This window comes from Leptosomus discolor, chromosome 17 (assembly GCF_034619465.1).
Source record: "Leptosomus discolor isolate bLepDis1 chromosome 17, bLepDis1.hap2, whole genome shotgun sequence".
Lineage (NCBI taxonomy): Eukaryota > Metazoa > Chordata > Aves > Leptosomiformes > Leptosomidae > Leptosomus > Leptosomus discolor.
The window spans coordinates 12248192-12259800 of record NC_141407.1 but is presented as its reverse complement, the minus strand read 5'-3'; positions in this window follow the sequence as shown (position 1 = coordinate 12259800).

Here is an 11609-nt window from a genome sequence, read left to right as displayed (position 1 = left end):
GTCCCCCTGCGGCGACGGGCGCTGCCCCCGGCCCTGCGGCGGAGCTGCCCCCGGCCCAGCGGCCGCCTTGCCCCGCAGGGAGGGGTCCCGCAGGCCGTGGAGCAGCCCTGCGGGCATCGGGACCCCCGCTGGGCCCTGCAGACCCCCGGGGAGACGGTGGCCCCTGCGGGCAGTGCCCCCAGTCTGAGCCCGGCCCAGACTGGGAGTGCCGGGGAAGCAGCTACAAACCGCGGGGGCACGGGGGAGGGCGGGCGGGGGGAGGCAAGGGGACTGCTCCCGCAGGAGCCCGCCAAAGAAAACCGCCACGAAAGTGGGTTTTTTTTCACCCCTCCTTCCCTCTTTGCAATTGCACAATAATCTCAACTGCAAGTGTTTAGTCGCTGGCAGGTTCGGACACAGGGACAAAGCCATCAAGCGGTTTGCCAGCCTTTGTGGCACTCCGGGTGGCAAAGGCACGTCGGGAAGCCAAGGCAGGAGGAAGGGATGGTCTGGAACCAAGTCAACAAGGAGGAAGAGCCGGGGGCTTTGGCACTAGACAGGGGTCCAAAAGTATCTTAAACAGGTTGCTAAGCTTCCTGCTTCACCACTGGACACGTGGAAACAGCTGTCTGCGGAGCCTGCCTTTGTGGGACACCGGTGGTCAGCAATGGGGTTCCCCTCCACTGTCCCCCTTTTGCATTTCGTTCCCCCTAAGGACAGGCAGCTCGTACAAGGGAGGCTGTGAAATGCCACTGGCTGTGATTGGACTTGCAGTCTTCAGCCCTGATCTCAGAAAGCTGCGATTCAAATCTGGGAGTATTTTTACTTTCGTGCAGCCCCTACTCAATTCATGTACCCCTCTGCAGGAAAACAAAAGCTGAAAAGCTACAAGCTTCAACAACCACCCTTGGAGAACACTCAAGTGGTGGAGTGCTTCCAATGCTTTAGTTCCTCCCCTCCAACATCAGTTAGAGTCTGGGGTGTGGGAGGGGGTCCTAGAAATCATTTTTTGTTCATTGTTTCCATCACACAGATATTCATCAGCCAGAACCTCCAGAACTGCCACTGTGCCTTAAGGTTATCTTGCCTCTACAGGGTTATCATTTTGCAGAGAAACGGTGAAGATTTTTTGCCACGTGATAAATACAGAGGTAACATTTTAGCAAAAAAACCCCAGTGAAGTTCTAAATCACAGTCTACTTTGGCTTCTATACAGCAGGTTCAGACTCTATAGACATTTTTCTTTTACGGATCCCACAGAGAAAAGCCAGTTATTTCAAGAGAAAGGAATGCATTAATGCCTGCACTCCGTAGTTATTAATTAATATTTTTCTTGCACTGCTTCCATAGTTCTAAACACCCTATGCTTCATGAAAGAAAGAGGGGAAAAAAAAAAAAAGCCAAGGAAAGATGTTAAACTTTGAGTTCCTCAAGCACCAGACTTCAAGACTAGGACGCGTTTCCATTGATTACTGTGGAAGAAAGATAGAGCTGGGCCAGCAGCACCCAACACCACTGCAACATTAACAGCCTTCTGCAAAAGGGTCGGTCACGCGGGAATCCTCGGAGCCTTTGTGTTTTACGCAGTGATGTGTGTATGTGCAGCCTCCAGCTGTCCCTGCTCCATCCCAACAGCAAGCCCAGAATACACCTTTGGGGTCGGAACCGAGCCAGAGGCTGGTGCCTCTCCACCACTGAGTCATACCCCTTCTGTCTGCATGACTTCCACCACAAACTGCACATCAGCTGCTTCCTGGGCTGCCCGAGCTAATGACAACCCAGTTGGCATTCAGTCACTGTCCTTTTACAGAGCTTCATTCTGCTCCAAATGATGGCAAAGATTCAAATCCTCCAAATAGACTCCGGCTCCTCTGCAAGGAAGGCAAGGCTCAGAGAGTTCTCAAAAGTTACCAGAAATGCCTCAGTTCTTGATGCTTAACCCGGATCAGAGGGACAAAAACATCACATACTTTTTTTCCTCTTCAAACATGGGCCCCACATCTCAAAGGAGGAATCCCAGTTCCTCTTCTTTCCTACAGGCAGGAACAGAAGTTCTCTTATAAGCAGAACAGAGCAAGAAAGAAATTAGGGCTAAGCCTGCATTTGGTGAACACTGCGAACCCAACAGGAGCGCTGGTGTGGCTGGGGGGAGCCTGCATTTGTTTTGCCACACCCTGGAAAGCAGGAAAGGAAATGAAATCTCCTGTCTCATGGTATAACTATCACAAGCACAGGGTCTGATGAGCTGTTGCCACAAACAGAGAGGGAAAGAGAAAGCAAGTAAGGTTAGCTTTGTGGGAGTTTTGTTTATTATTTTTTACATTTTTTCCCTCGTTCTTGCAATAAGCAGCCATCCTCTGCGAAACACCAACAGATTAAATCCGGCCATCAGATCAAAACTGCAGGAGCTTGGCAGAGCTATTTTACTGACACCTTCCTGTGCTTTTACTACATGATAAGAGTACCTGAGAAGAGTACGTTTCAAGTTTCTCTGGTCAGAGAGCTCCTGCAGAGACAGGTGTGTATCAAAGTACAAAGCTGCCTTGGGGAATGCTGGACAATGCTTAGCACAAACCTGAGAGCAGCCTGCAAGCAAAAAGGGGAACACGTATCTGATATGTGCTATTATAGCGCTCTGTTCAGTTCTTTGTAGTTATCAAGAAAGAAAACTACACTGGTCAATCGGTGAGGAGGCTGGGAGAAAAGTCATCTTCAGCAGCGACGTACAACTATCCTGGCCAAAACCAGGACAAATGTGTAGAATTTGTATGTCAAATCCAGAGCATCTTATTCTCATACAGATTGGGAAGATTAATTTTATGGTAATTCAACACAGTTAAGAGAACGCACTGGCTTTTTACTTACATATTAATATATTCCTTGAGGCTTATGCAAAACCGATACACAAACGCTCCTTCTGGGGGACTTCGGCAGCGTTATCCAAGCTGTGAAATAGAGCAGCTGCAGATCACCAAACCAAGCATCCTGGATTCCACTGAAAATCTTCGAGAAGGTGGTACTGCAAGACCAGCCAGGTACAGAACCATGTTCTGTGGTCCCTGTCTAAAGGAAGAAAACCAAATTACATCAGAGGGAGTTATACCTCCAGGAACACAAGAGCAGGACAGAGAAGTGTGGAAAGAGTAGCAAATTCATTGCAGGGGAAAAGCTAACCCTGCTCCTTGCCCTCTGCAAAGCCACAAAGTCTTTTCTGTTCTTGTCCCTCCCTGCCAAGGCAGAACAAATGTCAGTGAAGCTCCGTGGTGCTCTCCTTATGTGCTTGTCTACTTCCCTTTCTTCCCCTGGTGCCTTTGGGAGAATTGTGTTGAGACATCCCAGGTCTGATCTGAAAGCCATTGAAGAGCCTCCCTCAGTTCTTAGGAAACCGATGGGCTTTATCTTTAAAATGGAGCAGGGCTACCGTGGAGCTCTGACCTTTTTTGGTTTCTGCTGCTGCTTAGCCAAGACTTCACTGCTGTAGGGCAGTGCCCTTTGGTTTTGTCATGGATACCCGCTTACTGGTTATTGCAACAACAGTAGATGAAACGTCCCTCTCAGAAGCTCCGCAGTTAAATAAGTTAGCTGGGGAGCAAGGGACTTACTGTGGGAACTGTTTGGTTTGTTAGTTTTACTAATGCTCAGTCTGGATGCTGGCCACGAGCTCGGCTGTGAACAGTAGCGTAGCTGGGAGATCTTGAGGGAAGCTGCATTCGGTGGCATTTGGTTTAGGTTATAGCAGGAAATTCTGCATCTGGGCCCTTTGTCTCAGATTTTCTGCTTTGATGCCCTGAACACACCATGACCATTGCTTAACTCAGAGCTGCTGCTGCAACGAGAATTAAAAAATAACAATGGGTCCTCTTTGGGCCACTTGTAACATAATATTTGAGTAGAGGATATTCCTAATCAGGACTGCTCTTTGAATAGGTTTTTGCTTCAGTAGGAATCTTCCAATAGGACTGTTTCCTCTTCTGAAATATTTCAGAACTGGGGATGCAGAGTAGGCTCTGTTTCCTTTGCCAGCTCTGCTGGTTACATAGAAGCAGACCGTCAGCTCTAGTGGTCACACAGTGACCTGCTTTAATGATGCAAGTAACCTGCAACAGAAGAACGTAGCAAGATACCACAGGGATACGGACATTGGTAACTCTGGGACTGAGAGAAGCAACGAATGGGACAGCTAACTCTACTCTACTGGACCACAAATGCATTCGAGAGAGAGCAGTGAAAGGAAACGTCATTAAAAAAACCTAGTTCTACTTCTCCAAAACTTCCTGCCCTCCCATTTGATATCCCTTCGCAAAATGAAAGTTGTATGCCTGTGCCATGACAAAGGACAAACTGAATCATGGTAACAGCTAACAAGATTCCCTAAAAATAAAACAGAGGCTAGGGAGAGAAATTGCAAAGCTCATAACTGCTTGGAGGATCTTGCCAGGGGAAGGCAGAGCTGCAATGCAAGCCTCGGATACAAGTTCAGACTAAAGTCTAGGTACAGAGGAATAATGGCGAGTGAAACCAAGAGGCTGTGCCATCACATTGCTCCCACACCTGCAACTACCAGCAAGGAGAACTTCTATATTCAGGAATGTTGTGCTTTGTTCTTTATTGATCCTATGTGTCCAGAGCTTGCCTCCCCGCAGCTCACACCACCACCCTCACCGTTCCCTAGGAGTTTCTCTGAGGCTAGGCGCAGCTGCCACACAATAGCTTGGCACTTTTTCTTCCACATGCTCTTCTGCCAATCATGCATGTCCCAGGGGAAGAATGAACCACTCGTTTGGGACCAGGAAGGACAGGGCGAGCAAGGAAAGGTGCTTCAGTGGGCTAGTGGTGACCATGTGCTGCAGCGCACCTTGAGCGCTCAACCCTACCTTCAGTGGTGCTGGTATCAGCAAACTGGTTACTCTGCTCTTGGGGAATTCCTCCTCCATGATCTACAACGCACTGTATCACAGGTAGCCTCCTGGGAGTCACGTGTGTAAGCGTCCCAGTCAACCAGAACATACCCAGTCCTGGCAAAGCATGCTGGGGAGCTGCAATGACAAGGCACCGAGGATGCAGCAGATGTGGTTGGGCCTGCCAACTGGGGGTTGTCGTCACAGTCGGACAGCAGGGAGCTGGGCTGGCTCTCTGAGCAAGGAAGATACTGCCCTTGATTAGGACAGTGACTTGTTTTCTAGAATTGTTGGCATCTGTACCAAATAGTTTTGTCATCATCAGTATTGTAACGTCTTGGCCTAGAGCAATGGTGACCCTTGCCTTTCCTGTGACCTTGGGGGTGATCGCTTTTTGGCCTATTAGTGAATAAACTAATGAGAAGTGCTGTGATGGTCATAGGGCAAATAATTACACCACAAATCCATGAAACTCTTCACTAGCTGATTGCAGTTTCTTCTTTACTTTGTAGGAGAAGGCAGGAAAGGGATGATAAAGGTTAGAAACAGAAAAGGAACAGGACAAAGCGAACAACTCATGTCAGTTTCTGGACTAGAAGTTTCTATCCAGATTTTCTACCACAACTCCTCCCTTGATAACAAGTAGTGGTGTACAGAAGCTGTAAGAGAAACACAGATCCAGCAAACATCTCCCTGCTATTCACAGCGCTAGGTGATGTCAGAAGAACATTAAATACGTAGGCCAAAATACTGCCCATTTCCTCAAGTTTACCTGTGGTGATGCCATGGAGGAAGAGTCTCTTCACAAACGGGCTCAGGTATCCCCCAATCTGAAGGGCAGAGCATGGGGAGAAGGGAGAGAAAGATACAGACAAATCCACTAGTCGCCTGCTAAACACAACCTCCAACAAAGATACAGTTCCTTTCTTCAATTTCTACGCAGAAAGTCTGGCTCTCTTTAATGCAAATACTGTCCCATCTCTCTCAGGCTGGGATTTAATTATCAAAGAAAAAGATTTTCCTCTATGAAAAAGTTTTTTTAGAAAAAACATTCCATTTGAGCCAAATTGCAAAGCTTATAGTTCAACGGATGTTTTCACTGTTTCAATTTTATGTTGTACTTTGGGAAAATATTAATTGTAACTTCATACTTTTGCTAGCATTTTGTAAACTATAAACTACATTTTACAATTAGTGAGAAATCATTTCATGTTCTTTAAAGGAAGGAAGCAGAAAATTTCAGGCATTTTGAAACAGCACTAATAATTTATTTCTTTCCCCAAATATTTGTTGAGATGTTATGTTAGAACTAAGTGGTATTTTCTGATTCAAAAAAAGAAAAGAAAATGCCAGAAGGTTCCTACAATCTCTGCCAGAGCCACATCCCATGACCTTTTCATGGGACAGCACATGACCCTGCTAGCACAAACTCAGCAGGAACTGTCCACCCACTCCAACCAGGTAACAGTCAGGACACAGAAGAACATTAAACAAGATGTCTCAGCTCTGGGACCTACAACACAGTTTACAGGCATAACAGACATTCTTAACAGATAACGAAAAGTGAATTCAGAGCTGGAGCACATTGATGGCTGTGGGTGAGACCTCAGGTGGGCCCTTTCTATCCAATTTCCTACAGGTGAGCATACCCCAGTCTCACCATCTGGAGCACCTCCTTAATCTGGTGGTGTCCTCTTCTCCAGGTTGCTGTATTTTAGAACTTCCTAATACAGACTCTTCTGTCTTAGGACATCCAATGAGATAAATAATTCATCTACTCTGATGTCACCCTTCCAATTTCTGATATTTTTAGGAAGTATTTAATGTCTGCAATGAACCTGCCCAAGTGCAGAATACCATACAGACACAAAAAATAGATGATCAGCATGGCACGTAATTAGCCTTCTTTAAAGATTTAGTTAGAAACTCTTAGAGCTTTCTAGTTACCATGTCTACTCTATTCAAACACAAGGCAGCAAAGATTCGTTGCAATGGCTCTGAACACAATTGAGCTGTCAAGACATCAAAACAACAGATCAGCATGGATACAAAAGCTATATCCATGGATCCTGGAAACGTAGTTAAAAACAGTTACCTGGACTGAAATCTGGGCAGAATGATTCCAGCTTCTACATGATCTCAAAAGGCCTAAAATGTGCCATTTACAAAAACACTCAGTTGCCACGCTGCCACAGAAGGCAGTGCAATCACAGACTGCAAGGGTCAAAGCTCACTCGGGTGATGCCATCCAGCTCCTTACAGTACAACACCCACAGCCAGGCGGCTGGAGCATCGCTGTCATTGCTGATGAGGAAAAGCCGTCAATAGCTCAACAGGCAATTGCCAGCAATTGGCACAATGTCCCCAACGTTGCAGCAGGACAATGACATCAGCTGTACATGACAACTGAAACAAAGTCAGGCCATTTCCTGCGAAATCACACGGACCAGTTACTACATCGTGCTGTTAGCTAGTGCATAAGCACATAAGAGAAGAGCGTTAAGACCATCAAGAGGGTCTGTATTGCATTCATTCTCAGAAAAAGGTTGATAGATCAGTTGAGCTGTATTTTTGAAGTAAAGTCAAGCTCGTGAAGGAGGCATATGGATTGGTACTAAATCAGGAAATCCATTCTGCTTCTTGGAGTATGGTTTTCCTCTTGCCAGCCTGGGGGTGCCAAGGCCAGTCCAAAGGACATTTTCATCAGCCTAGAAGAAGAAAAAACAACTCCTCTTCTGTTCCCTTACCAGAAGGGCAGCTTTGGCAGCACTGTCCATGAAGATAAGGAGGCCTAGTAAGAGCAAGATAGTAGCAAGGAGGTTCTCAGATGACTCTGTGATAGGAAAGTTATGACGGGGGAACTTTTTGCTGGGCCAAGCCGTGTTCAGAATAGTTTGGAGAGTTCAATCATCTCCTCTTATTTCCCCAGTGCTGCTGGCAGGACCACCAAAGAAAGGTGCTCAGATGATGAACTGGATGACCTAAGCCCTTGTCAAAGATGTAGGTCAGCGTTACAGAATGACTCAAACTGCATCACACAGCCTATGGTTGAACAAAAGCTAGGCAGAAGGGTTCAATGAAAAAGGTTTTGCTAAGCTGTTCTCTTTTAATAGACATTTCCCATGTTTTTGTGAAAAGCTGTTTCTGAAATGCTACATACTAACATTTGAAGTCTGACAACATTCAACAGATGTAAAACTTGTTCTTTACAAATACATACCTACTGTTCCATAAATTAAACATTAATGCATAAACAACCAATTACTGTCTGCAAGCCTGCTGCTTTAGGCCACGAATGAACATTATGTAGAAAAACGAGACCTCCAAAGAAAAGAGTCAGATATCTGCAGAAAGCAATCACCTGTCAGTAAGTGATATCTGTCCTTTTGAGTCCACGTGAATCCCATTCTGTGTTACAGCAGGAGCAGGGCAGACAGCTGTCCTTCCAAAGAAAAAAAGGTTGTATTTTAACTCTGGTTTTAGTCATTTGAGACTAGTTTGAGGTACTGCATTATCTCCACACTTTACCAAGTACAATAACCATGGTCTATCCTAAATAAAATGTATCTCCCTTTGTTGTAGATTAGCAGTTGTATTGTAGGCTGGCAGAGGAAGGTGACTGAACCAGGTGACAGTGGCTCAGAAAAGGACATTTGAACTTACACCTTTCTGGGAGACAGCACAACTGTGATTAAGTACCTTGGGAGGGTTTTAACAAAATCCTTTACTTCAGTTTTGGTTCACAGTGTTCCCAGGAACTCAACATTATCATTCACCTTACCTGGTCCAGCAAACCAAAGAATGAGCACTAATGATTTGCATTTAAGAAATATCAATAACAGAAAGCATTCGGTATCAAACTACAAAGCATTTTCTAATACACCATAAAGTAAGAAGGAGAGACTTAACTGACCCGGGTATTTAACATGCAGTTTCCAGCATATTTCCACTACAACAAACTCATTCAGGGATCTCAGCATATACATAACTTCACATGTACGAGGCAGTTACTGCCTGCAAAAGATATACTGAACAGTAAAGGGTAAACTTTCCCTATTCACAGTTAAGATCATTACCTTAATCTTTTATCTAGGCCTGCGCTTCAGTGGCACTTGATACAGGAGCTATACGAAACACTTCCTTGAATACATAAAGCCAGAGATTGAGTTACACATGATTGAAGATCTATGCCACTAGTAAGACAAAAGCTCCTATATTACCTGGCACATGCCTGCTAAATTATTGAAGTGTCTCTTTAACCTGAATATACTCACTGGATAATTAGTCAACAGAAGAAAACGGTCTCTCTTTACAAAGCTCCTGTTGACAGGTATCATATCTTTTATGCACTGTAACAAAAATTATTTGCAGAACTGATGCAACACGAACATTTGGAATTGCTCTGTCACGGCGCAGGTGTACCCGAGGCCCATGTGCCCCTTTGTGATATTGTCTCAGTCTCACATTACCTTACAAGCAAGTCCTAAACGGTGTGAATTCCTTTCACCTAACGTAGCACACTATCCCCATTTCAGAAGCAGGTAAATGGTACAAATAAATGGGAGGCTTGCTTTGCATGTGAGGAACGAGTCTGACCAAACCAAAACGGGTACGTGTAAGCCCGACTCCAGCCTGGGCTGGGCTGGCCTCTGCCGCTGTGTCAAGCAGGACCTACCCGGGGCAGTGCAGAGAGATCACTGCCACTTGATTCGTAACGCTTGCAGTTGTGATGTCCCCGTGTGCCACTCCAGCAGCTGTATTCTCGTGAGCTTGTTTCCTGGGAACGCAGGCTGCTCCATGTGTACACAGAACGTACCGCACAATGGAAGTACTAGCATCTGTCTGCTGAAGCCATCACAGCCAGCCAGCTGATGTTGCTTCGTTTATTCTGACCTGGCAAGGGAAGGACAGTAGCAGTTTCCACACTTAAAATGGCTGTCCTACTGCTGAGAGGAGGAGGATGGTTTCCATACTGCCTGTGTATAAATCTAAGCTTACCTGGAAATAATAGACAGCTTTCAGCTCTTTGAACATGAGCTGTGGGATAAAATACACAGTTCTACCAACTCCAGCTCACAGCCCGAGCTGTGCAAAGATGACATTCTGTCCATGCAGATATTAGTGGTTTTTTTCCTTTAAACTATTCCTGTCACCCCACACTAAGGGAACAGACAGGTTCTTTCGGGGATTGTTGGCAGAATGATGACTGCACTAAGTCGTAGTTAAAGTTTTATTTTCTTAATAGCACAGAATTTATGATTAGAATGGGAGAGGGTTTCTACAAGTAGAATCAATATAGTACAATCTATAAGTAGCACAATATAGAATTTATAATACAGCTTAATTTATAATTTCTTATCACCTGGATCCTCTGCAGATTGGGTCAGATCTTAAAACATAGTTTGCTGTATCAATATAATAATCATAATCTAGAATCAACAATCATATAAAAGGAGTCACTCAATCCTCAGAGGAAGCAGATGACTATGGAGGTCACGGGTCTCACTGTCCAGCAGCAACTTGGGTCCAAGATCCCCACTTAGGGCTTATAACTGCTTGATTTTATAGCCAGCGCTGACACGCTTCTGTTCTGTGATGGAGTCATCAACACCACCAGGCCAGTTGGATGCTGGGGACCTTCAAGGCCAGCAAGGAAGGGAGTAATCAGCCTGGCGCCCAGGAATCTTGAGGCCGGCAGGGAGGGGAAGGAGAAATCCGTTTGGTTTGTCTACTTGGTTTACAGGACCTTCAGGGGCTGATAACGAGGGGAAGGGAAGGAATACACGACTCGCTCGGTCACAGAGAATGCCGACTTGCCTTATAAAATGGCATTCGTCATGCTAACCACATCGCCAGCGTTCAAGAGCAGGGGCTACCGGTCATATATGCCCCAGGGACAAAATGGCTACATGGGGTAAATAAGCAATTTAAAAACATATTCAAATCTTGTAATTCAAGACTATTTCTTCCTTTCATTATCTGGTGCATTTCCCAGCTTTGAAAATGAAAATAAAAAGACATGGCATTTCAAACTTTTTTCTAAAAGTGCCCTTAAGTAGTTTATCACTGAGCTTACCTGTTTGGTTTTTAATGAAGTATTTTTATTAGCTTCTTTTTCTTTCTTCCTTCAAGAAATCCAGTTTAGAAAAAAAAAAACACCCTAGAGTTACTTACCAGTTTTAAACCTACTCTCCTACAACAGCAGTATGAAAACTAGTCCAAGTTATTAAGATTTGTCTTAGAAAGGGAAGTTAATTAGAACACTAGTAGCCAATAGACCAGCTCATGTACTAACTCCCTCAGCTCCACCCTCACCTAATTCTAAACTCCTCAAATGTCTGGTCCCCAAACATACTTCCAGCACCTTTAATACTGTCTAGGTCCCCAAAACTCAGGCAGCCATATGGGTGTCTCTCTGAGCACCTAAAAGAGCATCTCATAGTTTGTTCTAAAAAGGTCTTGGTTTACTCTTATGGATAGATACCATGTACGCTCCTGTAAAACTTGAATTAAAAAAGCATTTCCACCTTGTATGTATCTTCACCCATTTCTCCGAGTATTTTGGGACAGCTTGATATTACAAATAACTGTATCTGGTGTCATAGCAGACGTGCAGCAGCTCTGCATGGCCCTGCCGGCTCCACGGGGAACTTGAGCGGAGCCAAGCGCGCAGCAGCCCGTGCTGCGCGGGAACCTTCCGACAGACGCCATCAATGCTGCCCTCTCCCGGCC